Raw genomic sequence first — 20,613 nt, 5'->3', positions numbered from 1 at the left:
ATGCCTTTTGCTTTCCGACTTAACTCATGTTCTGTGATGATCTCTAGGCTCATCTCGGGTGCCTCAAAGAGCAGTGTTTCCTTGTTTTCCATGGCTAATAGTCCACTGTGTCCACGGACCAGCTCTTCTTATCCATTCTTCTGTTGATGGACATTTGGGTTGCTTCGGTGTCTTGGCTACTGTGAAAACTCGTGGAGTGCAGCTCTTGCAGCCTGTCTTCTCAGGTGAGAGGCTCGGCTGTGGGTGTTCTGGATGGAAGGGTGGCTCAATTTTTAATTGAAAACGCAGCTCCTTTCTGTTCTCATTATTGGCTGTTACAACTAGACATGTCCTCCACAGACAGAGGGAACAGAGTTCTCTAAAACCCCTTCAGCATTTATTGTTTGTAGTCTTTTGGCTGACGGTAGTTAACTTGGGTGAGCTGAAAGCTTTTTGTAGGTTAGAGGAGTCTGATGATTCCTGATGTTGAGCTTTTCTCCATTTTCCTTTTTTTGATAAAGAGTGAGTAAAACTTACCTCTATCATACTATCTCTTTGACACATTTGCCTGCTTTGAATTTTTTTGGCCACGGCCGAGCTCAGGACATTTTTTTTTTTGAGGGCAGGTGTCTTTTAGAGGCCTGAGTCCTTATGAATGTTAAGTGACCCATAGCTATGCGTTTGAAGCCGCTCTTGCGGGAAACGGCCACAAGGCGGCAGCATTTCTCCATTTCCAACTCTGGGTTTTCCTGCAACAGAGGCTTCCTGGAAATTGTGTTAGTAGGCTGCAAATGAGAGTGCAGTGTGTCAGGGCAAACCCCCAAGAGCTTATATCTCCTTACTTCTTGTGTGTTTTTTAAAATTTAATTGTTATCTAGTATCACAGCCAATTGGATAAAAATGTGGTGTGTGTTCTAGGTGTACTGCATCTGGTTCATCATATGTATGTATCAATCTATTCATCTTTGGATCCTTTCCCGTGTAGGTTATTACAGAGTGTTGAGTCGACCTCTCCTGGTATTCCTTAGGTATTTTGTGATTATATATTTCATATGTATCAGTACATGTCTGTAAACCCCCATATCCAAATTCATACATTCCTTACACCTTTCCACTTGGTTAAGCATAGTTGGTTTTCTGCATCTATGCACGGCCTTCTCTTGGAAATGACTTCATGGGTATCAATGTTGAAGTAACAGCTATAAGTGATGTCATAGGATATTTCTATTTCGGTTTCTTTCGTACTTCCTTTTGGGTGGGTATCTCTAGATCCTTCTACGGTGGTGCCAGCGGCACTGTTGCATGCTCTTCCGTGGCTCATGTTCCATTGTGCACATGGGCCCCCTTCTTCTTGGTGCATTGTTCTGTTGATGGACATTTGGGTTTCTTCCAAGTCTTGGCGATGGTACATGTTGCTGCAGTGCAGGACGGCCAGCTGTGTCTTTTTGATTTTGGCCTACTCGGGAGATAGGCCCATCAGTTAGCTCAATTTTTACCTTTCAACGCACCTCCACGGTGTTCTCACTACTAGCTGTTCCCAGGTTACGTCCCAGCGGCAGCTAGAGGGCACAGAGTTCTCTAAAACACCTTGAGCATTTATTCTTTGTAGACTCTGTGGCTGATGATCATTCTGACGACGGTGGGTGAACGTTTTTGTCGACTGGATTTGCATGGCTTTATTAATTCCTGATGTTGAGCATTTTTCCATGCCCTTTTGTTTATCACAAGAGAAAGAAAGAAAGAGATGACAAAATGTGCGCAAAATATGCCTCTTGAAATTGTCGTTTTGAAGTGTGCACGTCTTTTGAGTTTTTTTCCTCGATGTAGGACCCAAGAATCGTTTTTGAGGGCAGGTGTCATTTATAGGCCTGCAATGATTTTGAATATCAAGTGACCATTAGCACTGGGTTTAAAGCTGCTGTTTTGAGAAACGGCCACAAGGCGGCAGCAGGTCTCCTTTACCAAACCTGGTTACTCGGGCAACAGAGCCTCCGTGGAAGTCGTATTCTCGGTTGTCAATTAGAATGGACTGTGCCAGGAAAAAGCCCCTTAAGTTTGTGTCTCACGACTGACCTGTTCGTTTTTTAATTCAATGTTTATTGTTTCTCACAGCAAGTTTGATTACAATGTTTTGCTTGTTGTAGGTGTGAAAGATGTGGCTCTTTTACACATAAACACGTATCTAGTCTTCTTTGGATCCTTTTCCCATGTAGCTTATGACACAATGTTGAGTACTCTTCTCTTGGTATTCCGTAGGCCTTTGGTGATTTTGTATTTCACCTGTGTTTGTATCTCGCTCTTAAACCCAATTTCCTAATGTACACAATTCTCACACCTGTCCATGGGTGAAACATAAATCTGTTTATTGCATCTGTGATTGCCTTTCTCTGTGGAAATATCTTCAGTGATATCAATTTTCAGGGAACACCTATAAGTGATATCGTAGGCTATGTATCTTTCGCTCTGTGACTTACTGCAAGGTGCGTGATGAACTCTAGCCTCACCGATGGTGCTGTTGATGGCATTGTTTCCTTTTGTTCCTTGGCTAATATTCCATCTGCTCAGGTCCCTGTTCTTCTTTGTCCACTCATCTGTTGATGGACTTTCTGCTTGCTTCCATGTCCTGGCTATTGTAATACTCCTGCAATGCAGATTTGCCTGCCTGTGTCTTTCCACTCTGTCTTCGTTCTTAGGTTATAGGCCCAGGAGTGGGCCTGCTGGATCATATCGTAACTCAGTGTTTACCTTGTAAAGGCACCTCCATTCTGTTCCTATTAGTGCCTCTTACCACGTGAAGTCCTGTGGCGAGCATTGCCCTCTGAGGAAGGCGCCACTGAGACCCTCCTAAGCCTCAGGGCCCGACTGTACTCTCCTTGGTATGCATCCTGGACTTTATGGTATGAACATACAAAAGGAGATGGTCTTTGGCCAAATCGCTCCAGGGACCTGCTCAGTTACTGGGAGTCCCTGGTTGTTCCCTAAAGCTAGGAAAAGCAACCCTGGAGGGGAAATTGGTGCCTTTGAGGGAGAAGCCGAGCAGCCAACCAACCAGCTGATGCTGATAAGGTGTGACTAAGCCGAGAAGCCAACCAACCAGCTGATGCCGATAAGGCGTGACGAAGCAAATTCCCTGCTTTAGGGGTATATATACGGCTATGCTTTGTTATTAAACTTGCCTTGCAAGCGTCAGTTGCTTGTGCCCTTCTGATCCCATACCTTGGTGCGTTCAGTTCCCTACCCCCTCTCGTCGGTTGTTGCTACACTTTGAGGACCCGCCGCGGCTGGCGGCAAAGTCCCACTTAACCTAGAGGGTATGCACTTCTCCACAACCCCTTCAGCATGAATTGTTGGTAGTCTTGTTGCTGATGGTTCTTCTGACTGGTGTGAGCCGATACCTCTGTGGTTGGATTTGCATGCGTCTCATAAAGCCTTGAAATTGAGCTTTCAGGGATGCCCTTTTTTTCTTCAAACTGTGTGTGTAGCTTACCTCATCACATTCTTTTCTTGAACTATGTGCCGCCTTTTGAAATATTTTGGCCACTACCTCCCTCAAGACATTTTGAGGGCAGGTTTCATTGACAGCCCTCCAGGACTTGTGCACACGAAGTGACCATTCGCACGGGTTTTCAAGCTGCCGTTGCACGTAACGGCCACAGGGCTGCAGCATTTCTGCGTTTCCCACTCTGGTAACTAGTGAAACAGGCCTTCCTGCCAGTGGTGTTCCTTGGTTATCAATGACGGTGGGATGTGTCTGGAGAAACCCCCCAAAGCTGATGTCTCCTTACTTATATCTGTTTTTAAAATGGAATTTCTACTTTTCACTGGAGTACTCTTCCATTGTGTCCATGGACCACTGCTCCTTTCTGCATTCCTCTGTGGCTGGGCATTTTCATTGCTTCCAAGTGTTGGCTATGGTAAACATTGCTGGATTGCAGGATTGCCAGCCCGTGTCTTTTTGATTCTCATCCTCTCAGGTGATAGACCCAGCAGTGGCTATGCTTGATTGAACGGTCGCTCAATGTTGACCCTTTCCAGGCAACTCCACTGTGTTTTCCTTAGGGGCTCTTACCACGTCCCACTTAGAACCGAGGGTACGCATTTCTTCACCACCCCGTCAGCATTTCTTGTTTGCAGAAGTTTTGCTGCTGGCCATGCTGAGTCGTGTGACATGATAGGTTTTTTTAACGTGTATTTTCGTGTCTAATAATTCCTAAGGTTCAGCATTTTTCCACGCCTTTTTTTATTCTGTTAAACAAAAACAGAAAAAAAAAACCGTGAGTACAATAAACCTCTCGAAATTGTCTTCTTGGAAGGTTGCCCTCTTTCGACTTTTTTGGTCGATTTTCGACCCCAGGATTTTGTTTTGGAGGGCAGGTGTCATTTACAAGCCTGCAATGGGTGTGAATATTGAGTGACCATTAGCACTGACTTTAAAGCTGCTGCTGTGGGAAACGGCCACAAGGCGTCAGCATTGCTACGTTCCCACATCTGGTTACTAGGGCAGCAGAGCCTTCTGGAAGTCCTGTTCCCAGGTTGTCAATTAGAATGGAATGTGCCAGGAAAAAACCCCAGAAGTGTATGTCACATTACTTCTTGTTCGCTCTTTTAATTTGTTTAAATCGGGGTAATGATTAGAATACTGTTGGTCCTATATGTACAGAATCTGGTTCATTTGTACGTTTTATATATATATATATTCTTGTACAGATCCTCTTCACATGTAAATTATTGCAGAGTGTTCTGGTGACCTCCCTTGCTATATGGTCGGTCTGTTTGATATATATATTTAATACGTATTTGTACACATATGGTGACACTAATCTTAATTTATCCATTCCCCCCACCTTTCATTTTACATCAGCTTAGTTTGTTTTCTAAGTCTGTGAGTGTCTTTCTTTGTGGAAATATGTTCATTTGTGTCAGCTGTTAGATAACGCCTATAGGTGATGTCATACGGTATGCCTTTTGCTTTCCGACTTAACTCATGTTCTGTGATGATCTCTAGGCTCATCTCGGGTGCCTCAAAGAGCAGTGTTTCCTTGTTTTCCATGGCTAATAGTCCACTGTGTCCACGGACCAGCTCTTCTTATCCATTCTTCTGTTGATGGACATTTGGGTTGCTTCGGTGTCTTGGCTACTGTGAAAACTCGTGGAGTGCAGCTCTTGCAGCCTGTCTTCTCAGGTGAGAGGCTCGGCTGTGGGTGTTCTGGATGGAAGGGTGGCTCAATTTTTAATTGAAAACGCAGCTCCTTTCTGTTCTCATTATTGGCTGTTACAACTAGACATGTCCTCCACAGACAGAGGGAACAGAGTTCTCTAAAACCCCTTCAGCATTTATTGTTTGTAGTCTTTTGGCTGACAGTAGTTAACTTGGGTGAGCTGAAAGCTTTTTGTAGGTTAGAGGAGTCTGATGATTCCTGATGTTGAGCTTTTCTCCATTTTCCTTTTTTTGATAAAGAGTGAGTAAAACTTACCTCTATCATACTATCTCTTTGACACATTTGCCTGCTTTGAATTTTTTTGGCCACGGCCGAGCTCAGGACATTTTTTTTTTTGAGGGCAGGTGTCTTTTAGAGGCCTGAGTCCTTATGAATGTTAAGTGACCCATAGCTATGCGTTTGAAGCCGCTCTTGCGGGAAACGGCCACAAGGCGGCAGCATTTCTCCATTTCCAACTCTGGGTTTTCCTGCAACAGAGGCTTCCTGGAAATTGTGTTAGTAGGCTGCAAATGAGAGTGCAGTGTGTCAGGGCAAACCCCCAAGAGCTTATATCTCCTTACTTCTTGTGTGTTTTTTAAAATTTAATTGTTATCTAGTATCACAGCCAATTGGATAAAAATGTGGTGTGTGTTCTAGGTGTACTGCATCTGGTTCATCATATGTATGTATCAATCTATTCATCTTTGGATCCTTTCCCGTGTAGGTTATTACAGAGTGTTGAGTCGACCTCTCCTGGTATTCCTTAGGTATTTTGTGATTATATATTTCATATGTATCAGTACATGTCTGTAAACCCCCATATCCAAATTCATACATTCCTTACACCTTTCCACTTGGTTAAGCATAGTTGGTTTTCTGCATCTATGCACGGCCTTCTCTTGGAAATGACTTCATGGGTATCAATGTTGAAGTAACAGCTATAAGTGATGTCATAGGATATTTCTATTTCGGTTTCTTTCTTACTTCCTTTTGGGTGGGTATCTCTAGATCCTTCTACGGTGGTGCCAGCGGCACTGTTGCATGCTCTTCCGTGGCTCATGTTCCATTGTGCACATGGGCCCCCTTCTTCTTGGTGCATTGTTCTGTTGATGGACATTTGGGTTTCTTCCAAGTCTTGGCGATGGTACATGTTGCTGCAGTGCAGGATGGCCAGCCTGTGTCTTTTTGATTTTGGTCTACTCGGGAGTTAGGCCCATCAGTGGGCCTACCCGATTACAGGTTAGCTCAATTTCTACCTTTCAATGCACCTCCACGGTGTTCTCACTACTAGCTGTTACCAGGTAACGTCGCAGGGGCCGCTAGAGGGCACAGAGTTCTCTAAAACACCTTGAGCATTTATTCTTTGTAGACTCTGTGGCTGATGATCATTCTGACGACGGTGGGTGAACGTTTTTGTCGACTGGATTTGCATGGCTTTATTAATTCCTGATGTTGAGCATTTTTCCATGCCCTTTTATTTATCACAAGAGAAAGAAAGAAAGAGATGACAAAATGTGCGCAAAATATGCCTCTTGAAATTGTCGTTTTGAAGTGTGCACGTCTTTTGAGTTTTTTTCCTCGATGTAGGACCCAAGAATTGTTTTTGAGGGCAGGTGTCATTTATAGGCCTGCAATGATTTTGAATATCAAGTGACCATTAGCACTGGGTTTAAAGCTGCTGTTTTGAGAAACGGCCACAAGGCGGCAGCAGGTCTCCTTTACCAAACCTGGTTACTCGGGCAACAGAGCCTCCGTGGAAGTCGTATTCTCGGTTGTCAATTAGAATGGACTGCGCCAGGAAAAAGCCCCTTAAGTTTGTGTCTCACGACTGACCTGTTCGTTTTTTAATTCAATGTTTATTTTTTCTCACAGCAAGTTTGATTACAATGTTTTGCTTGTTGTAGGTGTGAAAGATGTGGCCCTTTTACACATAAACACGTATCTAGTCTTCTTTGGATCCTTTTCCCATGTAGCTTATGACACAATGTTGAGTACTCTTCTCTTGGTATTCCGTAGGCCTTTGGTGATTTTGTATTTCACCTGTGTTTGTATCTCGCTCTTAAACCCAATTTCCTAATGTACACAATTCTCACACCTGTCCATGGGTGAACCATAAATCTGTTTATTGCATCTGTGATTGCCTTTCTCTGTGGAAATATCTTCAGTGATATCAATTTTCAGGGAACACCTATAAGTGATATCGTAGGCTATGTATCTTTCGCTCTGTGACTTACTGCAAGGTGCGTGATGAACTCTAGCCTCACCGATGGTGCTGTTGATGGCATTGTTTCCTTTTGTTCCTTGGCTAATATTCCATCTGCTCAGGTCCCTGTTCTTCTTTGTCCACTCATCTGTTGATGGACTTTCTGCTTGCTTCCATGTCCTGGCTATTGTAATACTCCTGCAATGCAGATTTGCCTGCCTGTGTCTTTCCACTTCTGTCTTCGTTCTTAGGTTATAGGCCCAGGAGTGGGCCTGCTGGATCATATCGTAACTCAGTGTTTACCTTGTAAAGGCACCTCCATTCTGTTCCCATTAGTGCCTCTTACCAGGTGAAGTCCTGTGGCGAGCATTGCCCTCTGAGGAAGGCGCCACTGAGACCCTCCTAAGCCTCAGGGCCCGACTGTACTCTCCTTGGTATGCATCCTGGACTTTATGGTATGAACATACAAAAGGAGATGGTCTTTGGCCAAATCGCTCCAGGGACCTGCTCAGTTACTGGGAGTCCCTGGTTGTTCCCTAAAGCTAGGAAAAGCAACCCTGGAGGGGAAATTGGTGCCTTTGAGGGAGAAGCCGAGCAGCCAACCAACCAGCTGATGCTGATAAGGTGTGACTAAGCCGAGAAGCCAACCAACCAGCTGATGCCGATAAGGCGTGACGAAGCAAATTCCCTGCTTTAGGGGTATATATACGGCTATGCTTTGTTATTAAACTTGCCTTGCAAGCGTCAGTTGCTTGTGCCCTTCTGATCCCATACCTTGGTGCGTTCAGTTCCCTACCCCCTCTCGTCGGTTGTTGCTACACTTTGAGGACCCGCCGCGGCTGGCGGCAAAGTCCCACTTAACCTAGAGGGTATGCACTTCTCCACAACCCCTTCAGCATGAATTGTTGGTAGTCTTGTTGCTGATGGTTCTTCTGACTGGTGTGAGCCGATACCTCTGTGGTTGGATTTGCATGCGTCTCATAAAGCCTTGAAATTGAGCTTTCAGGGATGCCCTTTTTTTCTTCAAACTGTGTGTGTAGCTTACCTCATCACATTCTTTTCTTGAACTATGTGCCGCCTTTTGAAATATTTTGGCCACTACCTCCCTCAAGACATTTTGAGGGCAGGTTTCATTGACAGCCCTCCAGGACTTGTGCACACGAAGTGACCATTCGCACGGGTTTTCAAGCTGCCGTTGCACGTAACGGCCACAGGGCTGCAGCATTTCTGCGTTTCCCACTCTGGTAACTAGTGAAACAGGCCTTCCTGCCAGTGGTGTTCCTTGGTTATCAATGACGGTGGGATGTGTCTGGAGAAACCCCCCAAAGCTGATGTCTCCTTACTTATATCTGTTTTTAAAATGGAATTTCTACTTTTCACTGGAGTACTCTTCCATTGTGTCCATGGACCACTGCTCCTTTCTGCATTCCTCTGTGGCTGGGCATTTTCATTGCTTCCAAGTGTTGGCTATGGTAAACATTGCTGGATTGCAGGATTGCCAGCCCGTGTCTTTTTGATTCTCATCCTCTCAGGTGATAGACCCAGCAGTGGCTATGCTTGATTGAACGGTCGCTCAATGTTGACCCTTTCCAGGCAACTCCACTGTGTTTTCCTTAGGGGCTCTTACCACGTCCCACTTAGAACCGAGGGTACGCATTTCTTCACCACCCCGTCAGCATTTCTTGTTTGCAGAAGTTTTGCTGCTGGCCATGCTGAGTCGTGTGACATGATAGGTTTTTTTAACGTGTATTTTCGTGTCTAATAATTCCTAAGGTTCAGCATTTTTCCACGCCTTTTTTTATTCTGTTAAACAAAAACAGAAAAAAAAAAACCGTGAGTACAATAAACCTCTCGAAATTGTCTTCTTGGAAGGTTGCCCTCTTTCGACTTTTTTGGTCGATTTTTGACCCCAGGATTTTGTTTTGGAGGGCAGGTGTCATTTACAAGCCTGCAATGGGTGTGAATATTGAGTGACCATTAGCACTGACTTTAAAGCTGCTGCTGTGGGAAACGGCCACAAGGCGTCAGCATTGCTACATTCCCACATCTGGTTACTAGGGCAGCAGAGCCTTCTGGAAGTCCTGTTCCCAGATTGTCAATTAGAATGGAATGTGCCAGGAAAAAACCCCAGAAGTGTATGTCACATTACTTCTTGTTCGCTCTTTTAATTTGTTTAAATCGGGGTAATGATTAGAATACTGTTGGTCCTATATGTACAGAATCTGGTTCATTTGTACGTTTTATATATATATATATTCTTGTACAGATCCTCTTCACATGTAAATTATTGCAGAGTGTTCTGGTGACCTCCCTTGCTATATGGTCGGTCTGTTTGATATATATATTTAATACGTATTTGTACACATATGGTGACACTAATCTTAATTTATCCATTCCCCCCACCTTTCATTTTACATCAGCTTAGTTTGTTTTCTAAGTCTCTGAGTGTCTTTCTTTGTGGAAATATGTTCATTTGTGTCAGCTGTTAGATAACGCCTATAGGTGATGTCATACGGTATGCCTTTTGCTTTCCGACTTAACTCATGTTCTGTGATGATCTCTAGGCTCATCTCGGGTGCCTCAAAGAGCAGTGTTTCCTTGTTTTCCATGGCTAATAGTCCACTGTGTCCACGGACCAGCTCTTCTTATCCATTCTTCTGTTGATGGACATTTGGGTTGCTTCGGTGTCTTGGCTACTGTGAAAACTCGTGGAGTGCAGCTCTTGCAGCCTGTCTTCTCAGGTGAGAGGCTCGGCTGTGGGTGTTCTGGATGGAAGGGTGGCTCAATTTTTAATTGAAAACGCAGCTCCTTTCTGTTCTCATTATTGGCTGTTACAACTAGACATGTCCTCCACAGACAGAGGGAACAGAGTTCTCTAAAACCCCTTCAGCATTTATTGTTTGTAGTCTTTTGGCTGACAGTAGTTAACTTGGGTGAGCTGAAAGCTTTTTGTAGGTTAGAGGAGTCTGATGATTCCTGATGTTGAGCTTTTCTCCATTTTCCTTTTTTTGATAAAGAGTGAGTAAAACTTACCTCTATCATACTATCTCTTTGACACATTTGCCTGCTTTGAATTTTTTTGGCCACGGCCGAGCTCAGGACATTTTTTTTTTTGAGGGCAGGTGTCTTTTAGAGGCCTGAGTCCTTATGAATGTTAAGTGACCCATAGCTATGCGTTTGAAGCCGCTCTTGCGGGAAACGGCCACAAGGCGGCAGCATTTCTCCATTTCCAACTCTGGGTTTTCCTGCAACAGAGGCTTCCTGGAAATTGTGTTAGTAGGCTGCAAATGAGAGTGCAGTGTGTCAGGGCAAACCCCCAAGAGCTTATATCTCCTTACTTCTTGTGTGTTTTTTAAAATTTAATTGTTATCTAGTATCACAGCCAATTGGATAAAAATGTGGTGTGTGTTCTAGGTGTACTGCATCTGGTTCATCATATGTATGTATCAATCTATTCATCTTTGGATCCTTTCCCGTGTAGGTTATTACAGAGTGTTGAGTCGACCTCTCCTGGTATTCCTTAGGTATTTTGTGATTATATATTTCATATGTATCAGTACATGTCTGTAAACCCCCATATCCAAATTCATACATTCCTTACACCTTTCCACTTGGTTAAGCATAGTAGGTTTTCTGCATCTATGCACGGCCTTCTCTTGGAAATGACTTCATGGGTATCAATGTTGAAGTAACAGCTATAAGTGATGTCATAGGATATTTCTATTTCGGTTTCTTTCGTACTTCCTTTTGGGTGGGTATCTCTAGATCCTTCTACGGTGGTGCCAGCGGCACTGTTGCATGCTTTTCCGTGGCTCATGTTCCATTGTGCACATGGGCCCCCTTCTTCTTGGTGCATTGTTCTGTTGATGGACATTTGGGTTTCTTCCAAGTCTTGGCGATGGTACATGTTGCTGCAGTGCAGGACGGCCAGCTGTGTCTTTTTGATTTTGGCCTACTCGGGAGATAGGCCCATCAGTTAGCTCAATTTTTACCTTTCAACGCACCTCCACGGTGTTCTCACTACTAGCTGTTCCCAGGTTACGTCCCAGCGGCAGCTAGAGGGCACAGAGTTCTCTAAAACACCTTGAGCATTTATTCTTTGTAGACTCTGTGGCTGATGATCATTCTGACGACGGTGGGTGAACGTTTTTGTCGACTGGATTTGCATGGCTTTATTAATTCCTGATGTTGAGCATTTTTCCATGCCCTTTTATTTATCACAAGAGAAAGAAAGAAAGAGATGACAAAATGTGCGCAAAATATGCCTCTTGAAATTGTCGTTTTGAAGTGTGCACGTCTTTTGAGTTTTTTTCCTCGATGTAGGACCCAAGAATCGTTTTTGAGGGCAGGTGTCATTTATAGGCCTGCAATGATTTTGAATATCAAGTGACCATTAGCACTGGGTTTAAAGCTGCTGTTTTGAGAAACGGCCACAAGGCGGCAGCAGGTCTCCTTTACCAAACCTGGTTACTCGGGCAACAGAGCCTCCGTGGAAGTCGTATTCTCGGTTGTCAATTAGAATGGACTGTGCCAGGAAAAAGCCCCTTAAGTTTGTGTCTCACGACTGACCTGTTCGTTTTTTAATTCAATGTTTATTTTTTCTCACAGCAAGTTTGATTACAATGTTTTGCTTGTTGTAGGTGTGAAAGATGTGGCTCTTTTACACATAAACACGTATCTAGTCTTCTTTGGATCCTTTTCCCATGTAGCTTATGACACAATGTTGAGTACTCTTCTCTTGGTATTCCGTAGGCCTTTGGTGATTTTGTATTTCACCTGTGTTTGTATCTCGCTCTTAAACCCAATTTCCTAATGTACACAATTCTCACACCTGTCCATGGGTGAACCATAAATCTGTTTATTGCATCTGTGATTGCCTTTCTCTGTGGAAATATCTTCAGTGATATCAATTTTCAGGGAACACCTATAAGTGATATCGTAGGCTATGTATCTTTCGCTCTGTGACTTACTGCAAGGTGCGTGATGAACTCTAGCCTCACCGATGGTGCTGTTGATGGCATTGTTTCCTTTTGTTCCTTGGCTAATATTCCATCTGCTCAGGTCCCTGTTCTTCTTTGTCCACTCATCTGTTGATGGACTTTCTGCTTGCTTCCATGTCCTGGCTATTGTAATACTCCTGCAATGCAGATTTGCCTGCCTGTGTCTTTCCACTTCTGTCTTCGTTCTTAGGTTATAGGCCCAGGAGTGGGCCTGCTGGATCATATCGTAACTCAGTGTTTACCTTGTAAAGGCACCTCCATTCTGTTCCCATTAGTGCCTCTTACCAGGTGAAGTCCTGTGGCGAGCATTGCCCTCTGAGGAAGGCGCCACTGAGACCCTCCTAAGCCTCAGGGCCCGACTGTACTCTCCTTGGTATGCATCCTGGACTTTATGGTATGAACATACAAAAGGAGATGGTCTTTGGCCAAATCGCTCCAGGGACCTGCTCAGTTACTGGGAGTCCCTGGTTGTTCCCTAAAGCTAGGAAAAGCAACCCTGGAGGGGAAATTGGTGCCTTTGAGGGAGAAGCCGAGCAGCCAACCAACCAGCTGATGCTGATAAGGTGTGACTAAGCCGAGAAGCCAACCAACCAGCTGATGCCGATAAGGCGTGACGAAGCAAATTCCCTGCTTTAGGGGTATATATACGGCTATGCTTTGTTATTAAACTTGCCTTGCAAGCGTCAGTTGCTTGTGCCCTTCTGATCCCATACCTTGGTGCGTTCAGTTCCCTACCCCCTCTCGTCGGTTGTTGCTACACTTTGAGGACCCGCCGCGGCTGGCGGCAAAGTCCCACTTAACCTAGAGGGTATGCACTTCTCCACAACCCCTTCAGCATGAATTGTTGGTAGTCTTGTTGCTGATGGTTCTTCTGACTGGTGTGAGCCGATACCTCTGTGGTTGGATTTGCATGCGTCTCATAAAGCCTTGAAATTGAGCTTTCAGGGATGCCCTTTTTTTCTTCAAACTGTGTGTGTAGCTTACCTCATCACATTCTTTTCTTGAACTATGTGCCGCCTTTTGAAATATTTTGGCCACTACCTCCCTCAAGACATTTTGAGGGCAGGTTTCATTGACAGCCCTCCAGGACTTGTGCACACGAAGTGACCATTCGCACGGGTTTTCAAGCTGCCGTTGCACGTAACGGCCACAGGGCTGCAGCATTTCTGCGTTTCCCACTCTGGTAACTAGTGAAACAGGCCTTCCTGCCAGTGGTGTTCCTTGGTTATCAATGACGGTGGGATGTGTCTGGAGAAACCCCCCAAAGCTGATGTCTCCTTACTTATATCTGTTTTTAAAATGGAATTTCTACTTTTCACTGGAGTACTCTTCCATTGTGTCCATGGACCACTGCTCCTTTCTGCATTCCTCTGTGGCTGGGCATTTTCATTGCTTCCAAGTGTTGGCTATGGTAAACATTGCTGGATTGCAGGATTGCCAGCCCGTGTCTTTTTGATTCTCATCCTCTCAGGTGATAGACCCAGCAGTGGCTATGCTTGATTGAACGGTCGCTCAATGTTGACCCTTTCCAGGCAACTCCACTGTGTTTTCCTTAGGGGCTCTTACCACGTCCCACTTAGAACCGAGGGTACGCATTTCTTCACCACCCCGTCAGCATTTCTTGTTTGCAGAAGTTTTGCTGCTGGCCATGCTGAGTCGTGTGACATGATAGGTTTTTTTAACGTGTATTTTCGTGTCTAATAATTCCTAAGGTTCAGCATTTTTCCACGCCTTTTTTTATTCTGTTAAACAAAAACAGAAAAAAAAAAACCGTGAGTACAATAAACCTCTCGAAATTGTCTTCTTGGAAGGTTGCCCTCTTTCGACTTTTTTGGTCGATTTTTGACCCCAGGATTTTGTTTTGGAGGGCAGGTGTCATTTACAAGCCTGCAATGGGTGTGAATATTGAGTGACCATTAGCACTGACTTTAAAGCTGCTGCTGTGGGAAACGGCCACAAGGCGTCAGCATTGCTACATTCCCACATCTGGTTACTAGGGCAGCAGAGCCTTCTGGAAGTCCTGTTCCCAGGTTGTCAATTAGAATGGAATGTGCCAGGAAAAAACCCCAGAAGTGTATGTCACATTACTTCTTGTTCGCTCTTTTAATTTGTTTAAATCGGGGTAATGATTAGAATACTGTTGGTCCTATATGTACAGAATCTGGTTCATTTGTACGTTTTATATATATATATATTCTTGTACAGATCCTCTTCACATGTAAATTATTGCAGAGTGTTCTGGTGACCTCCCTTGCTATATGGTCGGTCTGTTTGATATATATATTTAATACGTATTTGTACACATATGGTGACACTAATCTTAATTTATCCATTCCCCCCACCTTTCATTTTACATCAGCTTAGTTTGTTTTCTAAGTCTGTGAGTGTCTTTCTTTGTGGAAATATGTTCATTTGTGTCAGCTGTTAGATAACGCCTATAGGTGATGTCATACGGTATGCCTTTTGCTTTCCGACTTAACTCATGTTCTGTGATGATCTCTAGGCTCATCTCGGGTGCCTCAAAGAGCAGTGTTTCCTTGTTTTCCATGGCTAATAGTCCACTGTGTCCACGGACCAGCTCTTCTTATCCATTCTTCTGTTGATGGACATTTGGGTTGCTTCGGTGTCTTGGCTACTGTGAAAACTCGTGGAGTGCAGCTCTTGCAGCCTGTCTTCTCAGGTGAGAGGCTCGGCTGTGGGTGTTCTGGATGGAAGGGTGGCTCAATTTTTAATTGAAAACGCAGCTCCTTTCTGTTCTCATTATTGGCTGTTACAACTAGACATGTCCTCCACAGACAGAGGGAACAGAGTTCTCTAAAACCCCTTCAGCATTTATTGTTTGTAGTCTTTTGGCTGACAGTAGTTAACTTGGGTGAGCTGAAAGCTTTTTGTAGGTTAGAGGAGTCTGATGATTCCTGATGTTGAGCTTTTCTCCATTTTCCTTTTTTTGATAAAGAGTGAGTAAAACTTACCTCTATCATACTATCTCTTTGACACATTTGCCTGCTTTGAATTTTTTTGGCCACGGCCGAGCTCAGGACATTTTTTTTTTTGAGGGCAGGTGTCTTTTAGAGGCCTGAGTCCTTATGAATGTTAAGTGACCCATAGCTATGCGTTTGAAGCCGCTCTTGCGGGAAACGGCCACAAGGCGGCAGCATTTCTCCATTTCCAACTCTGGGTTTTCCTGCAACAGAGGCTTCCTGGAAATTGTGTTAGTAGGCTGCAAATGAGAGTGCAGTGTGTCAGGGCAAACCCCCAAGAGCTTATATCTCCTTACTTCTTGTGTGTTTTTTAAAATTTAATTGTTATCTAGTATCACAGCCAATTGGATAAAAATGTGGTGTGTGTTCTAGGTGTACTGCATCTGGTTCATCATATGTATGTATCAATCTATTCATCTTTGGATCCTTTCCCGTGTAGGTTATTACAGAGTGTTGAGTCGACCTCTCCTGGTATTCCTTAGGTATTTTGTGATTATATATTTCATATGTATCAGTACATGTCTGTAAACCCCCATATCCAAATTCATACATTCCTTACACCTTTCCACTTGGTTAAGCATAGTTGGTTTTCTGCATCTATGCACGGCCTTCTCTTGGAAATGACTTCATGGGTATCAATGTTGAAGTAACAGCTATAAGTGATGTCATAGGATATTTCTATTTTGGTTTCTTTCTTACTTCCTTTTGGGTGGGTATCTCTAGATCCTTCTACGGTGGTGCCAGCGGCACTGTTGCATGCTCTTCCGTGGCTCATGTTCCATTGTGCACATGGGCCCCCTTCTTCTTGGTGCATTGTTCTGTTGATGGACATTTGGGTTTCTTCCAAGTCTTGGCGATGGTACATGTTGCTGCAGTGCAGGATGGCCAGCCTGTGTCTTTTTGATTTTGGTCTACTCGGGAGTTAGGCCCATCAGTGGGCCTACCCGATTACAGGTTAGCTCAATTTCTACCTTTCAATGCACCTCCACGGTGTTCTCACTACTAGCTGTTACCAGGTAACGTCGCAGGGGCCGCTAGAGGGCACAGAGTTCTCTAAAACACCTTGAGCATTTATTCTTTGTAGACTCTGTGGCTGATGATCATTCTGACGACGGTGGGTGAACGTTTTTGTCGACTGGATTTGCATGGCTTTATTAATTCCTGATGTTGAGCATTTTTCCATGCCCTTTTATTTATCACAAGAGAAAGAAAGAAAGAGATGACAAAATGTGCGCAAAATATGCCTCTTGAAATTGTCGTTTTGAAGTGTGCACGTCTTTTGAGTTTTTTTCCTCGATGTAGGACCCAAGAATTGTTTTTGAGGGCAGGTGTCATTTATAGGCCTGCAATGATTTTGAATATCAAGTGACCATTAGCACTGGGTTTAAAGCTGCTGTTTTGAGAAACGGCCACAAGGCGGCAGCAGGTCTCCTTTACCAAACCTGGTTACTCGGGCAACAGAGCCTCCGTGGAAGTCGTATTCTCGGTTGTCAATTAGAATGGACTGTGCCAGGAAAAAGCCCCTTAAGTTTGTGTCTCACGACTGACCTGTTCGTTTTTTAATTCAATGTTTATTTTTTCTCACAGCAAGTTTGATTACAATGTTTTGCTTGTTGTAGGTGTGAAAGATGTGGCTCTTTTACACATAAACACGTATCTAGTCTTCTTTGGATCCTTTTCCCATGTAGCTTATGACACAATGTTGAGTACTCTTCTCTTGGTATTCCGTAGGCCTTTGGTGATTTTGTATTTCACCTGTGTTTGTATCTCTCTCTTAAACCCAATTTCCTAATGTACACAATTCTCACACCTGTCCATGGGTGAACCATAAATCTGTTTATTGCATCTGTGATTGCCTTTCTCTGTGGAAATATCTTCAGTGATATCAATTTTCAGGGAACACCTATAAGTGATATCGTAGGCTATGTATCTTTCGCTCTGTGACTTACTGCAAGGTGCGTGATGAACTCTAGCCTCACCGATGGTGCTGTTGATGGCATTGTTTCCTTTTGTTCCTTGGCTAATATTCCATCTGCTCAGGTCCCTGTTCTTCTTTGTCCACTCATCTGTTGATGGACTTTCTGCTTGCTTCCATGTCCTGGCTATTGTAATACTCCTGCAATGCAGATTTGCCTGCCTGTGTCTTTCCACTTCTGTCTTCGTTCTTAGGTTATAGGCCCAGGAGTGGGCCTGCTGGATCATATCGTAACTCAGTGTTTACCTTGTAAAGGCACCTCCATTCTGTTCCCATTAGTGCCTCTTACCAGGTGAAGTCCTGTGGCGAGCATTGCCCTCTGAGGAAGGCGCCACTGAGACCCTCCTAAGCCTCAGGGCCCGACTGTACTCTCCTTGGTATGCATCCTGGACTTTATGGTATGAACATACAAAAGGAGATGGTCTTTGGCCAAATCGCTCCAGGGACCTGCTCAGTTACTGGGAGTCCCTGGTTGTTCCCTAAAGCTAGGAAAAGCAACCCTGGAGGGGAAATTGGTGCCTTTGAGGGAGAAGCCGAGCAGCCAACCAACCAGCTGATGCTGATAAGGTGTGACTAAGCCGAGAAGCCAACCAACCAGCTGATGCCGATAAGGCGTGACGAAGCAAATTCCCTGCTTTAGGGGTATATATACGGCTATGCTTTGTTATTAAACTTGCCTTGCAAGCGTCAGTTGCTTGTGCCCTTCTGATCCCATACCTTGGTGCGTTCAGTTCCCTACCCCCTCTCGTCGGTTGTTGCTACACTTTGAGGACCCGCCGCGGCTGGCGGCAAAGTCCCACTTAACCTAGAGGGTATGCACTTCTCCACAACCCCTTCAGCATGAATTGTTGGTAGTCTTGTTGCTGATGGTTCTTCTGACTGGTGTGAGCCGATACCTCTGTGGTTGGATTTGCATGCGTCTCATAAAGCCTTGAAATTGAGCTTTCAGGGATGCCCTTTTTTTCTTCAAACTGTGTGTGTAGCTTACCTCATCACATTCTTTTCTTGAACTATGTGCCGCCTTTTGAAATATTTTGGCCACTACCTCCCTCAAGACATTTTGAGGGCAGGTTTCATTGACAGCCCTCCAGGACTTGTGCACACGAAGTGACCATTCGCACGGGTTTTCAAGCTGCCGTTGCACGTAACGGCCACAGGGCTGCAGCATTTCTGCGTTTCCCACTCTGGTAACTAGTGAAACAGGCCTTCCTGCCAGTGGTGTTCCTTGGTTATCAATGACGGTGGGATGTGTCTGGAGAAACCCCCCAAAGCTGATGTCTCCTTACTTATATCTGTTTTTAAAATGGAATTTCTACTTTTCACTGGAGTACTCTTCCATTGTGTCCATGGACCACTGCTCCTTTCTGCATTCCTCTGTGGCTGGGCATTTTCATTGCTTCCAAGTGTTGGCTATGGTAAACATTGCTGGATTGCAGGATTGCCAGCCCGTGTCTTTTTGATTCTCATCCTCTCAGGTGATAGACCCAGCAGTGGCTATGCTTGATTGAACGGTCGCTCAATGTTGACCCTTTCCAGGCAACTCCACTGTGTTTTCCTTAGGGGCTCTTACCACGTCCCACTTAGAACCGAGGGTACGCATTTCTTCACCACCCCGTCAGCATTTCTTGTTTGCAGAAGTTTTGCTGCTGGCCATGCTGAGTCGTGTGACATGATAGGTTTTTTTAACGTGTATTTTCGTGTCTAATAATTCCTAAGGTTCAGCATTTTTCCACGCCTTTTTCTATTCTGATAAACAAAAACAGAAAAAAAAACCCCGTGAGTACAATAAACCTCTCGAAATTGTCTTCTTGGAAGGTTGCCCTCTTTGGACTTTTTTGGTCGATTTTCGACCCCAGGATTTTGTTTTGGAGGGCAGGTGTCATTTACAAGCCTGCAATGGGTGTGAATATTGAGTGACCATTAGCACTGACTTTAAAGCTGCTGCTGTGGGAAACGGCCACAAGGCGTCAGCATTGCTACATTCCCACATCTGGTTACTAGGGCAGCAGAGCCTTCTGGAAGTCCTGTTCCCAGGTTGTCAATTAGAATGGAATGTGCCAGGAAAAAACCCCAGAAGTGTATGTCACATTACTTCTTGTTCGCTCTTTTAATTTGTTTAAATCGGGGTAATGATTAGAATACTGTTGGTCCTATATGTACAGAATCTGGTTCATTTGTACGTTTTATATATATATATATTCTTGTACAGATCCTCTTCACATGTAAATTATTGCAGAGTGTTCTGGTGACCTCCCTTGCTATATGGTCGGTCTGTTTGATATATATATTTAATACGTATTTGTACACATATGGTGACACTAATCTTAATTTATCCATTCCCCCCACCTTTCATTTTACATCAGCTTAGTTTGTTTTCTAAGTCTCTGAGTGTCTTTCTTTGTGGAAATATGTTCATTTGTGTCAGCTGTTAGATAACGCCTATAGGTGATGTCATACGGTATGCCTTTTGCTTTCCGACTTAACTCATGTTCTGTGATGATCTCTAGGCTCATCTCGGGTGCCTCAAAGAGCAGTGTTTCCTTGTTTTCCATGGCTAATAGTCCACTGTGTCCACGGACCAGCTCTTCTTATCCATTCTTCTGTTGATGGACATTTGGGTTGCTTCGGTGTCTTGGCTACTGTGAAAACTCGTGGAGTGCAGCTCTTGCAGCCTGTCTTCTCAGGTGAGAGGCTCGGCTGTGGGTGTTCTGGATGGAAGGGTGGCTCAATTTTTAATTGAAAACGCAGCTCCTTTCTGTTCTCATTATTGGCTGTTACAACTAGACATGTCCTCCACAGACAGAGGGAACAGAGTTCTCTAAAACCCCTTCAGCATTTATTGTTTGTAGTCTTTTGGCTGACGGTAGTTAACTTGGGTGAGCTGAAAGCTTTTTGTAGGTTAGAGGAGTCTGATGATTCCTGATGTTGAGCTTTTCTCCATTTTCCTTTTTTTGATAAAGAGTGAGTAAAACTTACCTCTATCATACTATCTCTTTGACACATTTGCCTGCTTTGAATTTTTTTGGCCACGGCCGAGCTCAGGACATTTTTTTTTTTGAGGGCAGGTGTCTTTTAGAGGCCTGAGTCCTTATGAATGTTAAGTGACCCATAGCTATGCGTTTGAAGCCGCTCTTGCGGGAAACGGCCACAAGGCGGCAGCATTTCTCCATTTCCAACTCTGGGTTTTCCTGCAACAGAGGCTTCCTGGAAATTGTGTTAGTAGGCTGCAAATGAGAGTGCAGTGTGTCAGGGCAAACCCCCAAGAGCTTATATCTCC

The sequence above is a fragment of the Kogia breviceps genome, chromosome 4 (genome assembly GCF_026419965.1).
Source record: "Kogia breviceps isolate mKogBre1 chromosome 4, mKogBre1 haplotype 1, whole genome shotgun sequence".
In the NCBI taxonomy this organism is placed as follows: Eukaryota; Metazoa; Chordata; class Mammalia; order Artiodactyla; family Physeteridae; genus Kogia; species Kogia breviceps.
The sequence above is the reverse complement of the archived record's forward strand: the minus strand, read 5'-3'. Positions refer to the sequence as shown.